Source organism: Manis javanica, chromosome 1 (genome assembly GCF_040802235.1).
Source record: "Manis javanica isolate MJ-LG chromosome 1, MJ_LKY, whole genome shotgun sequence".
NCBI lineage: Eukaryota > Metazoa > Chordata > Mammalia > Pholidota > Manidae > Manis > Manis javanica.
This window is the reverse complement of record NC_133156.1, coordinates 124,917,051-124,933,261: the sequence shown is the minus strand read 5'-3', so window position 1 is coordinate 124,933,261 and position 16,211 is coordinate 124,917,051. Positions and strand designations below refer to the sequence as shown.

Below are 16,211 nucleotides of genomic sequence, written 5' to 3'. Positions count from 1 at the left end.
TACTTGACCATTTGTATATCTTCTTTGGAGCAATGTCTATTCAAATCTTCTGCTCATTTTTAATTGGGTCATTAACCTTTTTATTGTTGAGTTACAAATATATTTTATGTATTCTGTATAGAAGTCCCTCACCAGCTATATGACGTGCAAATATTTTCTCTCATTTTGGGTTATCTTTTCACATCCCTGATAGATCTTCACAGCACAAAAATCTTTAATTTTGATTCAAGTCCAAATTCATTCTTTTGCATATGGATATCTAGTTGTCCGTTTGTTGAAAAGACTACTCTTTCCCTATTGAATTGTCTTGGTACTTTTGTTGAAAGTTAAATGAAGTTTACCTGTATATATTACATATTTATTAAGGAATTGCTTTCAATGATATCTTGTTAAGTGAGGAAAACAAGTTACAGAGTAATGTGCATGGTGTGGCCTCATTTTCATAGAAATAAACAATTCTAGGTATGCTTCATATATAGTTCCTATGGAGATGCATTCATGCATTCCTGATTTTTCACACTGGCTCTTGTTTCATTCTCTTCAGGTATCCTAAAGTTGCATGATGCACTGATAATAATCAGTGTAGCCCTTGTTTGTACAATTGATGTTCATGTCTTCCCAAGTTGTAGCAGTGTTTATATTGCTCTCTGCAATGTCAAAGGACTTCCAGCAATGTCTAAAATCCTGTTGAGCCTTTTCTTTCATACATTTTGAGGACTTTAATGCCTACAGCCAATAAAAAAACTTTAGCACTCTTGGCTGTATTTCTAGCCAAATCATGTATATGCTTTCTATCAGGCATCATGGGCCTAAAGTTTTCATCTTAACATAACTTAATGACAGTGAGACCAGAGACCACATTGGGGTAAATAAACAGGTTTAAAAATTCAAAAGGGAAAAGAATTGGTTCAATGGCTATCACACAAGCCAGAAAAAGCATGAGAAGGAACATAGGAATTTATGGGTTCCAAACCAGAGAACAATGTGGACCAGTCACTCTTATTGGCTATAATCCTTTGACTATGCTCTCTGGATTACATTGGATGATCCTCATGAAAAATACATGCACACACAGACACACACATACACTGTGTTTTTTAGGACTGCAATGGATCTATCTATCTGGCTGCTAAACCATTTTGGTAAATGAGCAAACTTATAAACCATTCAAAGGTTGTAAGTACATATTCAAGTGGAAATTGCAAAATTCTGAGTAAGTAACTCATATTAGCCTTTCAGTAAATCATTAAACTATTTGGGAAATGGCCCTGGTAACACCCACATAACTAATTAACCATCTTTTAAGTCACACACACAGTAGCCAACCTGTGTACTCATAGAGTAAGATTATACATTCTGATTACTTTTTCCTACCACCAAAACGGTAAACTCTCTCCACATTAAAAAGTCCCCATTAAAAATAAACCAATTTATAACTTATTGCTGACTCAGTAATACCTATCCTCCATCACTGAACATTTCATAGGAATTTATATTTCCAAAATATCATTCTGCTACCACTAAGTCATTTTCCACACAATAACACTGTGATGTGATTGCCTACAAGAAAAAAGAAAGAAGATGTGCATTTATATTTATCCACTGCTCCCTCCCCTACCAATTTTGGGTTAGAAGTTTGCACCTAGGATACAAATGATTTATCGTAAAAACCACCGAAACTCCCATTTTATAACATATCTGGTTAAAAGAGCAAAAAACAAATCTATAAGGAATATGTAAGTTTCACTTGCTTAACATTCACTAAGTGTTTCTTGTTAAAAAACTTCCTAGATTTGCTAGAACAGAGGTTAACTAAATTGCTTGCTATGATTCAATTTAAAAATTTTCTGAACATGTATTAAGTGATAGGAAACACAAAAGCAATATATGCTCTCTACTGTCAAGTTTATTTGGGAGACAGAGATGCACACACAGAACTGGATCAGAGAGTTGTACAAGGTGATATGAAACAAAAGGTAGGAGATGATTTATTCTATCTTGGGCAGGCATAAGGCAGGTGGATTCATAGTAGATCACCAGGATAGATAGCATTTAAGCTAGACTTTGCCTTTCAAGATGAGTAAGATTTCACCAGGAGACAGTGAAGGAAAGGCCATTTCAAACAAAGGAGGCAGTAAGGGAAAAAAATAGAAATTAACATAAATATTTATAATAAAAAAAATTACATGATATATTCACAGAATCCTAGGTGGAGAGCCAGTACATATTTATAAAAATACGGTACTGGAAGAGATGGCAGAGCTGTTTTGGGAAGTATTCAATTCATCATTAGAATCATCAATGTGTTCTTATGTATCTCTTACCTGTCCTTAAGCACTGATGGAAATGGCAGAGGGCAGAAATGAGACAGGGCGCAAAGGTGGAGCAGGAGACAACGTGAGGATACAATGAGGGCACTAATGGGACTGAGACAAACCAGTGAGTGATCCTGGTAGGAGACCTACAGAGACAATGGAAGGCAAATATATATATATATATACACACACACATATATATATGCATATATGAAAACGAAATTGATCTTGCGGGTTCATGGAGGGTAACACAAGCAGTCCTTTGGTCATTTGCCCTACTAAAAATAGAAGCATCACCAGAGACATTTGACAGGTTGCCAATGACCCTGAGCTTGTAAAGGAGTGCAGAGAGCATTAAGAGTCAGGAAAAAGAACTAATAAAACTTAGCTAAACCTTAACAGCAGACCATTCCGGAATAGTAAGAGATTCAATGTCTAAACTTAGAGAGAGACCAGATCAAAGGAAGAGAGAGCGAGAGACCAGCCAAGGGCTATTTGAATCCTAGTTTACTAAATCCCCATGGTTTACAACCCTGATATCCACCCTGGCAGGGCCCTTGCTTATTTTTATACTGCTTCTCACTTTAGGTCCCTGTATCTTAAACCGGCTAATAGCCTTTGTTAGGGAAAGAGTGAGTGCTGTTCAGGTGCTAATGCTGAGACCGCAGTATCATTCACTCACACAGCAGGAAGAAACAAACATTCCATGATTGGAATGGTCAAAGGAAAGTGGGGAAATGTAGAATCAAAGCATTAGTAAGAGTAGTAAATTAGCATAAGCATAGCCATCTTAGAAACCTAGAAACCATTTTCTGAGAGTGTGACTCGGAAGCCTGGAAAAAAAAAAAAAAAAAAAACCCTGGGCCTGGGTAAGGCCTTGAAAAACAAGTTAATCATGAGCACCGGGTGGTGGGCAGCTGTGACCCTTGGTCAGCTAACCTTGGTCAGTAAATCTTACATACCAAGCTTATCGTGCAGAACCTCCCTAACCATTGAGGAGTAGTCTTACCCTGCCCTTGCTTAACCCCAGGATATATGTCTTGCAAGAATAATGTATAGTTATAGAAAATTGCTATGAGTTAAGTGCTTTGAAATTGCTATATAAACCCTTGGCTCTGAGTGCTCGGGGTCCTTGTTGAGACCCGCTGCATCGGGCTGACTTGGACCTCAGCTAGCTAGCTGAATAAAGACTTTGCTTGAATTTACATCTCTTTGCCTGTGTAGTTTGTTCTCTGGGGAAGCCTCGGAAGCCTGGACCCTAACAAGCTCAGAATTCAGGGAAGAATTCTTAAGTTAGAAATGCCTGGAGTCAAGGGTGAATAATTTGATTTAGTGTTTAGGAGTGTAGGCTCCACCACTTTCTGTTAGACTGTGGACAAGCAACTTAATCCTACATTTACCTTGGTGTCTTCATTTCTAAAACAGAGAAAATAATAGTTGTCTACCTCACAGAATTGTTATGTAGATTAGAGAGTTAATATATGTAAAGTATTTAAAACAATCAGGATCCACACAGAGAAACCAGTCCCTGGGAATCTATTTTCAAATACATTGGAAGTGCTGAAAGGTTATACAGACGACCGTGAAGCAATCCAGAGATTACCAGGAGCGGGAATTTTCTGCCATCCTATAGGACTGTAAGGCAAAGGGAAGAGGTGGTTTTAACTCTACCTATGAGCTGGTACTTTCTGGAAGAAGCTGGAACCATAAGAAAGACATAGCCATTTCTGGAGATCCCACTGGAAACATATAAAGATGGGAGGTACACCCTGGCTCCAGCACTCCAATCTTCCAGCAGCCCTGTATTTTCCGAAACTTGCTAGGAGTCAGTTGGTAAGGAAGGGCAGGAAATAGACCTTATGCCAAATAGACAAATGACTCACAGATCTCTTTGTAAATGGTAGCAGCCATTATTATGTTTAATGGTTGACCAGGGATACAGCAATCACTTTTCAAAATTCCCTTCATGAGCCCTGGAAATGGTGATTCTGGGCTGATTCCAGATTCTTCTATGAGAAGCTGTTCTGTTGACACAAGGGGGTTCATAGGCAGCTATATTAATCTTAGGCCTTGTAGGGTTGCCTATTTCTAGCTGGAATTGCTTACTATAATTTAACTGTAATCCATACAGAAAGGGCCTGTCCTTTAAGGTTCCAATATCTGCTGGATATTTACTTGATTTGCATTAGGAATAAAAGTTTGGAGCAAACTTTTCTTCTGTTTTATGCACAGCTAATGGAAACTATAGAGGTAAGAAGAGGCAAAGTCATCGAGCATGATTTATTCCACATAGTACTAATACTTGCACTAATACTTTTGCAGACAAATAGATTGCTCTGAATAGTTAATTCAGTTTAGTCATAATGAACAAACAAAATTAAAAGTTATTTTCTATGTTATCAATACATTGAAGTGCCTTTTTCTGGATTCTGATATATTCTTTGTTAATTGGCCCCCATCATGACTGAAAATAAATGTATTTGCTTTTTCTCCCATTGGTATATGGTGTGGACTTGGAGAATAGTTAATTCTAATGTGTTTAAGGACCTAGATCAGTATTTCTCAACTGGGGGCAATTCTGCTTCCCAAGGGACATTTCCTAATTTTGTAGACATTTTTGGTTGTCACAAATGAGAGAAGAGATGTTACTGGCATCTTGTGTTGGATGCCAAGAATATGGATAAGCATCCTACAAAGCACAGGACAGCCCCTCACACCAAAAAATTATCCATCCCAAAATGTCAGTAGTGCTGAGGTTGAGAAACCATGGATTAAATGACAAAGTGTTTTTGATTCTATGTAAGACTGCTGTCTTAATTCGGGTTCCTCGAAAGCCGAGACTGACACAAGGACTTGCGTGCAGGAAGAGAGAGTGAGGGAATAGAGGGAGTGAGACAGACAAAGGGGAAATGCCAAGGTAAGGGAGTATTTTGAGGCTGCTGTGTGGGTAACAGAGGCTGGATTCCGTTAAGACCTGAGGAACATTCAGGATGCCTCCCTGAATTGCCTTTTTAAGGTAAAAGGGAGACAGTCACATTTACACACCAAACCCAATCCTGCACTAGCTGATGGATGTTTTGTAGGCTTAAACACCCTCACATAGCCAGGCTGTGCTTACAGGTGAGCTCAGTGCTTTTGCATGGAACTGCCCATCACAGCTGAAACTGAAATCAGAGGTGAACTCTGATTGACAAGGGGCACCAGAGGTATTTTCTATAGTTGGTTTAGCAAAAATACAATTGTTTTCTAGGTAGCGCAGTTTGTTGGAATAACTAACTATATTTCCCAGAATTGGTAATTCAGTTTATTCTTTTTTGGTTGCCTCTTTATTATGCATCAAAAGAAGTTTACTCAGCAAATTGTGACCATAGACAAGATTTGGGGGCATATAATTATTTTTAAATTTTGCTTAAAAGTGTAGCACCTTCTATGTTAAAATATTCAGGATAAAAGGATTATTTTTCTAAATATAAAAATCTTCCTCTACAACCTAAAATTAAAATTAATAAAACAACATTTACATAAGGAATACCATATATTTAAAAGGTTTATATATATTTTTAAAGTTTCCAACCAGTTATATACTAAGTTACTCATTCCTTTCTTTGTTCCCTTTTTCTTCTTCAGTGGAGAGTACCAAATGAGCAGACAGAGGTCATGGTAATCAGCAAAATTTGTATTGTGCTTTAAGATGTCTGTTGGTATTAGAAACTATGTCTTAGATTTGGATCTTAACACAGGCTTATATATATATACCTCTCAGTCAAAAGAGATGAGAATCAAGAAAACCTAAATATGTTATTCACAAAATAAATATCACCTATTGCATTTTCCTGACCCCCAAGTTAACCTCAGAGTAAGAAAGATCATGGTTATAAAATTTAATAAATGCAGAAACCTTAACCTGGAACATATCCTGCACTCATCTGATCCCCTTAATGTAAAGTATTTATATACTTATGAGAATTATTTCATTTGAAATTTTGAGGTATATGTAAGTGTATACATATTACCTTCACTGGTGGTTAAATTTTTTAAAAAATGAATTCTGAAAAGTGATAAGAATTTTTTTTGTTTATACTTACACATTTTGTTTTTAATAATAATTAAATAATAAGTATTAACATTTACAGTTCACTTTCTTATCATTCTCTCTTCTTTCAGAGATTTGATTATAGGGTTCAAAGTCTTTGTATTATCTAGTTTGTTTGGAGAACCATAAATCTTTGGTCCCACTGATTCCAGGGACAGCACATCCTTGGCCCTCCTGTGTGGTCACAATTCCAGCTACTGCCACCTGCAAGACTTTGATGTTTTGGCCTATTCTAATCCACAAACTGTTTCACATTGTAACCTAACCTGGAGGTTGGCCTTAGTAATTCTGCAGTTAGGTGAACTAATAATTAGGTGTCCACATATCCAGGGGGGTGCTTGGAACACTCCCAGCTTATGCCTATTGTTCCTGCTTAATTATTTATAGCATTCCCTTTCATTCTCAAAAGTGTCCTGGTTTAGATAATAAATTATATAGTCACACATTAGTAAGTGTCTCAAAGGCAGAAACAGTATGTGCTATCTGATAATGTTGTACCCAGAATTTTATAAACAAAGGTCTATACAAATGTAAGCTATTGTTATCATTTTCCATGCAATATCCTGGTATTTATTTTATCTGTAGAAAAAAATAGAACATACTGGAGGAGTTGCCTATCTCACTTGCAGCAGGAGGTCTGAGATCTGCTCAAGAAATTTAACATTCTAAAGTTTTAATTTCTTCATCTGTAAAATGAGTGGGCTGAATTAAATTATCTCTACAATCCATTCCAACTGAAAAAAGCCTGCCTTCTACATCTTCTTGTGTTCTACACAATACTTCTGAAACTGTATACTCTCTCCAGAGATATCTGGTTCCCTCTAAATTGCCTGATTCTTCACCCTAACCTTGACATTTAGCCTCCTAATGTAGGCAAATATAGACTATAAAACCATATTCCAAGAAAAGCTCTAACTTTGAGATTTTATACATTTTTGCTTTTCTTTACCTTAAACTCTAACTTACTTTTACTTTTGACATACTATGCATCTCTGAGATTATTCAAATCCAACTCAGGGGTGATCAGCTTTATCTGTAGACTGTGCCATTTTGCCAGGCTAGAGAAAATTTTAACAGGCCATTTATTCTCAGTATCCACTCCTATTTCCTTTTTCTTTGATTAATTCTTCCCTCTTGTCACTATTTCTTTTTTCCACGTGGCCTTCCTGTCATTGGGGAAAACCATTTTATGAATCAAGCCTCACTAGTGTATAAAAGATTTAATATTCTATTTTCCCAGAAATGTTTATATTTTTAAAGCAGGTAAAAAGAGCAAAATGCTTAGTACAAAGAGGCTTACTGATTGCACCAAAATTATATTATGTAAGCTAGCAAACTTCTTTGCACATTATAGGTTCTCAGTAAAAAACAGTTGACATGTTCTTTGCACATTACAGGCTCTCAGTAAAAACTAGTTTACATGTATATAAGGTCATAAAGAATAAGTGATAGTTTTCCTAGGGGAGGAAGGTGCATATTTCTCGGGAAGAATTTCTCCAGAAATGTCCAAATATCTCAAAGCAATAAACAAGCATGATGTGTTCACTAATAAAAATATATTCTGTGTAGTTTTAATTTTAAGATGTGGGAAAAGGGAAGAAATGGCAGTGGAAAAATTTTGAGATGGAAAATGGGAGCCAGAGTTGGAAGTATCTTTCATGCCATGTTATATCTGGGATTAAGTTATTGAACAAGTCTAGAAATACAAATTAGATGTAGATTTCTGGTTAAATAAAATTACTCTGGCATTGGTGTGCAAGGTATATTAAAAGCAGGAGATGTTGAACCCAGGAATTTTATTTATAAACCTATAGCAGTAGTCTAGGATCTATTAGATTTCACTGGAACCTGTAATAGACACCCATGTGAGGATGGCAAATAAGGCTGGAATGAGAAATATTCAAGTATAAACTCTATAAGATTTTATAAACAATAGATATTAGAAATAAATAAAAAGTAATAGGAAGGGTAGACTATATATTGCATTTGGTTTTTCAATATAAGAAACTATATGGGAAATAAACACATAAATGAGATAATGAAAATAGGAGGAGGCTGGGAAGAAGATTTGGACAATGACTTCAATTTTAAAGATACTGAATTAGATTGGAGCTGTCCAGTTATAGCTATAAATAGAATACGAAACTCAGAACAAAAGCAAAGCCAGAGGAAACACAGTAACTGACATCATGAAATCACTCAAGAAGTGTATAGAAATATGGAGCATTAGGAAACACTGGCATTTAAAGGAAGGACCCTAAACACTGGTATTTACAGGAAATGATAAGACCATAACTAACATCATTCTCAATGGTGAAAAGCTAAAAGCTTTTCTTCTAAGATCAGGGACAAGACAAAGTTGTTCACTTTTGTCACTTTTATTCTACATAGTCCTGGAAGTCCTATACAAAGCAATTATGCAAGAAAAAGAAATAAAGGGTATCCAAATCAGAAAGGAACAGCTAAAATTGTCTATATTTGCAGGTGACATGATATTACATATAGAAAACCCTAAAGACTCCACCAAAAAACTGTTAGAATAAATAAATTTGGTAAAATTGTAGGATACAAAATCAATATATCAACAAACAGTTGCATTCCATTCACTAACAACAAACTATCAGAAAGAGAAGTTAAGAGAAACATCTCATTTATAACAGCACCAAAATAAAATACTTCAGAATAAATTTAACCAAGGAGGGGGCTAACTATACACTGAAAACTGTAAGACATTGATGAAAGAAACTGAAGAAGACACAAACAAATGGAAAAATATTCCATGTTCATGGATTAGAGAATTAATATTGTTAAAATGTCCATGCTACTCAAAGCAATCTACTGTTTCAATGCAATTCCTGTCAAAATTCCCATGGCAATTTTCAAAGAAAATAGAATAAAAATCCCAAAATTTGTATTAAACCACAAAATGCCCTGAATAGCCAAAGAAACCTTGAGAAAGAACAAAACTGGAGGCATTACATTTCCTGGTTTCCAGCTATATTATGAAGCTCTAGTCATCAAAACAGTATGGTATTGGCATTAAAACAGATATATAAATCAATGGAACAGAACAGAGCCCAGAAATAAATCCACACATATATATCTAATTAATTTATGGCAAAGGAGTCAAGAATATACTATGGGGAAAGGATTGTCTCTGTAGTAATGGTGCTGGGAAAACTGAATAGACACATGCCAAAGATTGAAACTGGACCCCTGTTTTATACCATACACATAGATCAACTCAAAACCAATTAAAGACTTGAATATAAGACCTGAATAAATAAAATTCTAGAGGAAAATATAGAGGGTAAGCTTCTTTACATGACTCTTGGCAATGTTTCTTTGTTTTCTTTTTCTTTTGGATTTGACATAAAAACAAAGACAATAAAACCAGAAACAAACAAGTGGGACTACATCAAACCAAAAAGCTTCTGCACAGCAGAGGAAACCATGAACAAAATGAAAAAGGCAATCTGTAGAATAGGAGAAAATATTTGTAAATCATATATATGATGTGGGATTAACATTCAAAATATATGAAGAACTCACACAACTCAACAGTAAAAAACAATATTATTAAAAAATGGGTAGAAAACTGAGTAGACATTTTTTTCAAAGAAGTCATACAAATGGCCAACAGGTACATGAAAAGGTGCTTAACATCATTGATCATCAAGGAAATGTGAATCAGAGCCAAAGAGATACCACCTCACACCTGTTAGAATGGCTATTACCAAAATGACAAGAAATTGGTGAGTATGTGGAAAAACAGAGCCCTTGTGCCCTACTGATAGGAATATAAATTGGTGCAGCTAGTATGGAAAACAGTATGGAGGTTCCTCAAAAAATTAAAAATAGAACTACTATATGGTCCAGGAATCCCACTTCTAGGTATACATCCAAAAGAATTGAAAGCAGTCTTGAAGAGATTTTGCATACTCACGTTCACTGCAGCATTATTTACAATAGCCAAGAAGTAGAAACAACTTAAATGTCTATCTACAGAGGAATGGACAAAGAACATGTTTTACATGGAAAGACATACATGAATATCATTCAGCCATAAGAAGGAAGCTTGCTCTTTGCAACAACATGGATGAACTTGAGGGCATTATGCTAAGTGAAATAAGTCAGACAGAGAAAGACACATACTATGATATCACTTATCTGTGAAATCTAAAACAATTGAACTAATAGAAACAGAGATTTGAATAGTAGTTACCAGAGGTTGGGAGGTGGGGGAAATGCAGAGATATTGGTCAAAAGGTACAAACTTCCAGTTAAAAGACTGAATAAGTTCTGGAGATCTAATGTACAACACAGTGATTATAGTTAATAATACTATATTATATTATATACTTGAAAGTTGCTAAGAGAGTAAATCTTAAAGATTCTCACCACAAAAAATAAATGGTAATGATGTGACATGATAGAGGTATTAGCTAAAGTTGTGGTGGTAATCATTTTGCAATATGTAAGTGTATCAAGTCAACATGTACACCTTAAATTATACAATGTTATATTTCAGTTATATCTTAATAAATCTGGAAAAAAATTAAAGGAGGGTCCTTCTCTGCCACCCCTTGCTTGTACATTAATTACATTCACAGTTGAACCTCAACAGTTTCATTCTGTCTCTAATACTGTCAGAAACACAAATTTTTGTGTTTCCAGATTTCAGCCTTCATTACCGGGACCAAATCTGATACTCATTTTCCAGTTGTTACCTTTTCACTGCACCCAGCACATATTTAGTACTTACTGCATACTATATAAATGACTTTAGGAATCTCCAAAGAAGGAAATAACAATTTCTCCTGACAACTCAGTAACAGACCTAGCAATTCTTGAGCCCATTATAGATAATACAGGATGTCCAACTACTCTCTCCTTTTCCTCAGCCCAGAAATAAAAACACTGTTTTCTTCCTCCTAACCACTGGACTTACTTAGCTTTTATTATTCACTGGTGGAGGCAGTAAGACTGAGGAACAGAGCTAGTGCAAAGAGCAGAACTAGGCAAGACTGAATGACATATTTTAGCTTTATCCTTTAAGTTTTATCCAGCCCCACTTGCAACCCTACTGTATCTATTACTATGGTTATTAGTCACTGTGTATACTCCAACTGTCAGGGATACTTACAGACATCAACTGAATGTGCTAATGATTTCACCATTTAGAAAAGGTCATGGGAGATGTATGCAGTGACTAGGTCTCAGATTCTATTATTGTCACTTACTTGCTGAGTGACTGTATATTAGTATCCTAGGGCTGCCGAAATGAAGTATCACAAATGGGGTGGTTTAAAACAATAGAAATTTAGCTCACAGTTCTTCAGGCTAGAAGTCCAAAAGAAAGGTATTGGCAGGGTTATCCCAAGTTTGAAACCTAGAGGGAAATCCTGCTTTGCCTCTTCCTAGGGTTTTAGCAGTTTTCTGGTACTCTTTGGTGCTTCCTGGTTCATAGCTGCATAACTCCAATCTGTACCTTTGTCATAACAAGGCATTCTCCGTGTATGTGTCTGTTTTTACATGGCCATCTTCTATAAGGACACCAGATTAGGAGCTCATCTACTGCAGGGTGACCTTATCTAACTTTATAAATTATATCTGCAATGGTCCTATTTCTAATTTAAATTATATTCTGAGGTACTGGGGATTAGAATTTCAATGAATCTTTTCTGGGGGCATAACTCAACTCACAGGAGTGACCTTAGGTGAGGTTCCTAACCCTGAGATTTGTTTTCCTCATTATAAAGCGAAGATAAGAATACTCTAGGTCTAGATAAGAAAACCTTAATATGATACATAAAAAATCTTTCTCTACACAAAGTGCAATATTTGATAAAATACTTGTGTCCAAAATTTACAAAGAACTCTTACAACTCAATAACACAAAAATAACCCAATATTTAAAATTGCAAAGTATCTGAACATACATCCCGTCAAAGAAGATATACAGATGGTAAATAAGCAAGTATAAAATAAGCAATGAAATGATCCATTAATAATGGATAAGAATTGAAGACACCAGTATGAACTCATGTTAATATATAGATGGATACATATATAGAGAAAAATGTATGGATATGTATATATACAAAGATTAGTATACACACACATGTGTATTTCCTTGCTCTGTTAGCTAAGAGGGCCTAGAAACATCAATACCCCAGTAGCAATGAGCATACATAATACTCAGATCTTGGCTTCCAATAGATTGGCTCCAATAAAAGGAATGAGGCTCCTTAGATAAATGGTTGACTTTAGGACAGGGGCAGGAAATATACAAGATAAGCTGGGAATATCCACCAATGCTAGAAAATAAATGAGTGCTAAAAAAAAAAGAAAAATACGGGGTGTGTCAAAGGGACATGAGCCAACTGACAGAACTTATAATGACCAAAGCTCAAACAATTCGAGCAACGAAATACAGTAGTATTAGATGACAACCCAAAGCATAAACTAAGTATCCATGAGCCCATATTGATAAACAAACAACTGGAAACATAAGTAAATGGGGGAAAGACAGACAAATCTTCTTTGCAGAAGAATCCCAAATAATTTATGTAGACAATCTGTCCTCAAGGAGGTGAAGTTTAACTTACCATTCCTTAAGTGTAGGGTGCACATAGTAACTTCCTTAAAAAGAGTACAAAATGGAATGGGGGGAGATCAATAACTACAGTGGAGAAACCTGACAAACACTACTGCAGCCAGGAGATTAATGATAACATCAACAGTGGTAAATCAGGTTGATACTACATACTCTTGATAGATGATGAGAATGACACTTTACTTCTGGTCATCCTCCCCAAAACTCATAAATCCAATATAATCATGAGAAATCATCAAGCAAACATAAATTGAGGAATACTGTAGAAAATACCTGATCAGTACTCCTCAAAACTGTCAAGGTCATCAAAAACAGGGAATCTGAGATGCTGTCACAGCCAAGAAGCAGTGTAAGAGGACATGATGATGAAATGTAAAGTAGTATCCTGGAACAGAAAAAAAAGACATAAAGTAAAAATTAAAAACCTCAGTAAAATATGGACTTTTGTTAATAATGATGTGTCAATATTGGTTCATTAATTGTGACAAATTCAGCATACTAATGAAATATTAATAGAGGAAAATGAGTGGTGGTGGCAGGGAAGTATATGGAAACTATGTGCCTTCTCTGCAACTTTTCTGTAAATCTAAAACCATCCTAAAATAAACCTTTGATAAAAAATTCTATAATTCTCTCTGACATTTAATAGTTTCAAAATTATTGGAAACTATATTATCATTAATGGTGGTATCAGTTACTGGAAAGGAAATAAAGGAAAATAAGTATATCCACTGCTCTGCTCACCAATACATTGGTCACATTGACACCCTTACTTCCATCTATTAGCAGTGTCAGCTGCAATAGATATATTTACTCATCATAGTGATTCCCACTTATTAAGGCCTTATTATAAGCTGAGTACTTTACATGAATTATGTCATTTAATACTAAAAAACGCTATGTGATTTGTATTATTATTACCCCAACTTTACAGATAAGGAATAGTAAACTTAGAAGGGCTATCAGAAATTTAAAGAGGCTGAGGACTTTGTGTAAGGCCTAGTGCTAATAAGTGAAAATATTTGAGTGCAAGCAGTTTGTTGTTAGTACCTATATTCTTAAATAGTCTGCTAAACTTCTACACATGTAGATATGCTTGCCTCCACCATACACAGGCGTATTGCATTACTCATGCTCTTCCTTCTTCTTACTATTGTCAGGACCAACATGAGCTTCCAACCACTTTTCTATTTGAAAGTATTTAGATAAACTCAGGACAGAATGCATCAGATCATCCCAGTATACTGGGCCTTGCCCAAGCCCTCAGTGCTGTGACTCAAATCTATTTCCTTATCATTAAATCTACTACAAGGTAATGTTAAAACTTGACTGAGTTCACTACCATTTTTTTTTCCTTTGTTATATACTGAAGGCAACAGCCTTCCCTCTAGATGGAAATAATTCAGCGGGCAGCACCACTGTGCCCAGCTCCTTTTCCACACCCTAATCGCTCCCTCATTCCTCTAACTCAATGAAGCAAAAGCTTAAAGACAGAATGCATTCTTCCCTTTACAAAGGCAAGTTTATAGTCCAGCTCACTTTCTGTCTTCATGTTAAAATGAGAGCACAGGTTACCAGAGGTGAGGGTTTCTGTCCATGGGCAGCATTAACACTTCCCAGTTTCTATAAATCTGAAGCTATCTTGTTTTCTTTTCTTCCTATAATTAGTCCATAAGCCAGTCCATGCCAGGCTGACTCACTCACTTGCCTATGTACTATGGCCGGAGTGTCACTGTTCCAGAAATTGGGTACTGAGGGCCTTTGTCTGGGCCTGTGGCATAAATAGAACAAAGGAAAAGATTTTCCTGAGAGAAAACCTTGAAAGCCAAGGAGCGATAACCTTTTCTCACACTGAAGGGTGGGGGTGGGGGTGGGGAGTAGTAATAATGGCAAACAAACCCATGTCCTTCCTCGGGCTTTCCTGCCTTCAAAGGGATTCAGGGCCCACATGAATTCCTTCCCAGGAACTGCCCGACAACGTTAAAATTACCCAGCAAGCTCCTCATATCAAGAAGCAGTTAGCCAGGTTTTTAGTTTTCTTTCCTAGTCAACAGCAATATCCTAATCTAGGACCTCTTTCCTCCAATATTCAACTACAAGAAACCTTTAAAGAGTTCAGAGAACTTAAAGACCAATTTGCACAACTTCTAAAGTTATTCTTCACTTGACAAGGGGCAACCTGGAGAGAGAGCATCTGTGTGACTGCTAGGAAGTAGGGCACACAGGAAAAGAGGTACATATGCATTCTTTAAAAAGTACTGAATGCCTTCTCGGAACCACACAGTATTCTAGGAGCTGGGGATAAGGACCTTGTATCTTCAGAGCTCATGTTCTATAATAGTTGGAAAGAGACAATAATAAAGAATATATATATATAAGAGATCAGGTAAAGGAACATATCAGGTCAGGGGATAGAAGAAAGAGCTTATTCTATCTACTGAATGGCTAGAAAAAGGCATATATATATATAATATATATATATTTTTTTCAAAGAAACTTGTTAAATTTCATTTTCTTTAAATTCATACTTGTCTCCTATCCTCAACCACTCTAGGGAGGAACAGGACCCCTCCCCTCCATTTAGGGGATTCAATGTATAAAGCCTGAGATGTTGAGGATGAAGTATAAAAATATTATTTATAAAGGGGAAGAAAGTACCTGTTGTTACCTTCACCTTCAGGCACCCTATCCCCAGGCCCCTTTAGCTCCTTTTGAAAAATCCCCTGGGAATCCACTGAGTGTAGAACCAGCCCTTCCTCTACAGGGACACTCAAACCCCAACATGGAATAGGAAGCTCTGAGACTAGCTGAGGAAGAAAGGGAATGGATAGCACCTTAGACTCTAGCCAGGGAGGGGATCTGCACCTCTCTTACCTGCAGTCAGCAGGCAGGCCTGAATGAAGTAGAAGCTGAGCTGCATGGATATATGGTGGAAGGGCATTTTAGGAAGAAGAAAGAGCAAATGCAGAGTCCATTAGATGGGAACATGATTAGTGCATCTGAACAAGAGAAATGGAGCCAGCCTGGCTGAAGAGGAGTGAAAAAGGGAAATAGATAAAGGGGAACCAGAGCCATAAGGCCTGTGCAATGAGTGATCCTTAAGAAACTGGCATTAATACTACCCATTTGCAAAAGGGAAAATCTTGAAATCAAATAAAACCGAAGGAGGAAAGGAGGTGAAAAG

The 16,211-nt window shown here is 36.3% G+C and overlaps 1 long non-coding RNA gene across 2 annotated transcripts in view; it reads right to left on the bottom strand.

Annotated features, from left to right (window-relative positions):
• Positions 1-16,211, bottom strand: part of LOC118969175 (uncharacterized) — a 465,723-nt gene that overhangs the window by 288,229 nt on the left and 161,283 nt on the right. For both annotated transcript variants that reach the window (XR_012130315.1, XR_005057088.2), the window contains exon 4: positions 13,301-13,412. This is a non-coding gene — a long non-coding RNA (uncharacterized lncRNA). The remainder of the gene's footprint in view (positions 1-13,300; positions 13,413-16,211) is intronic.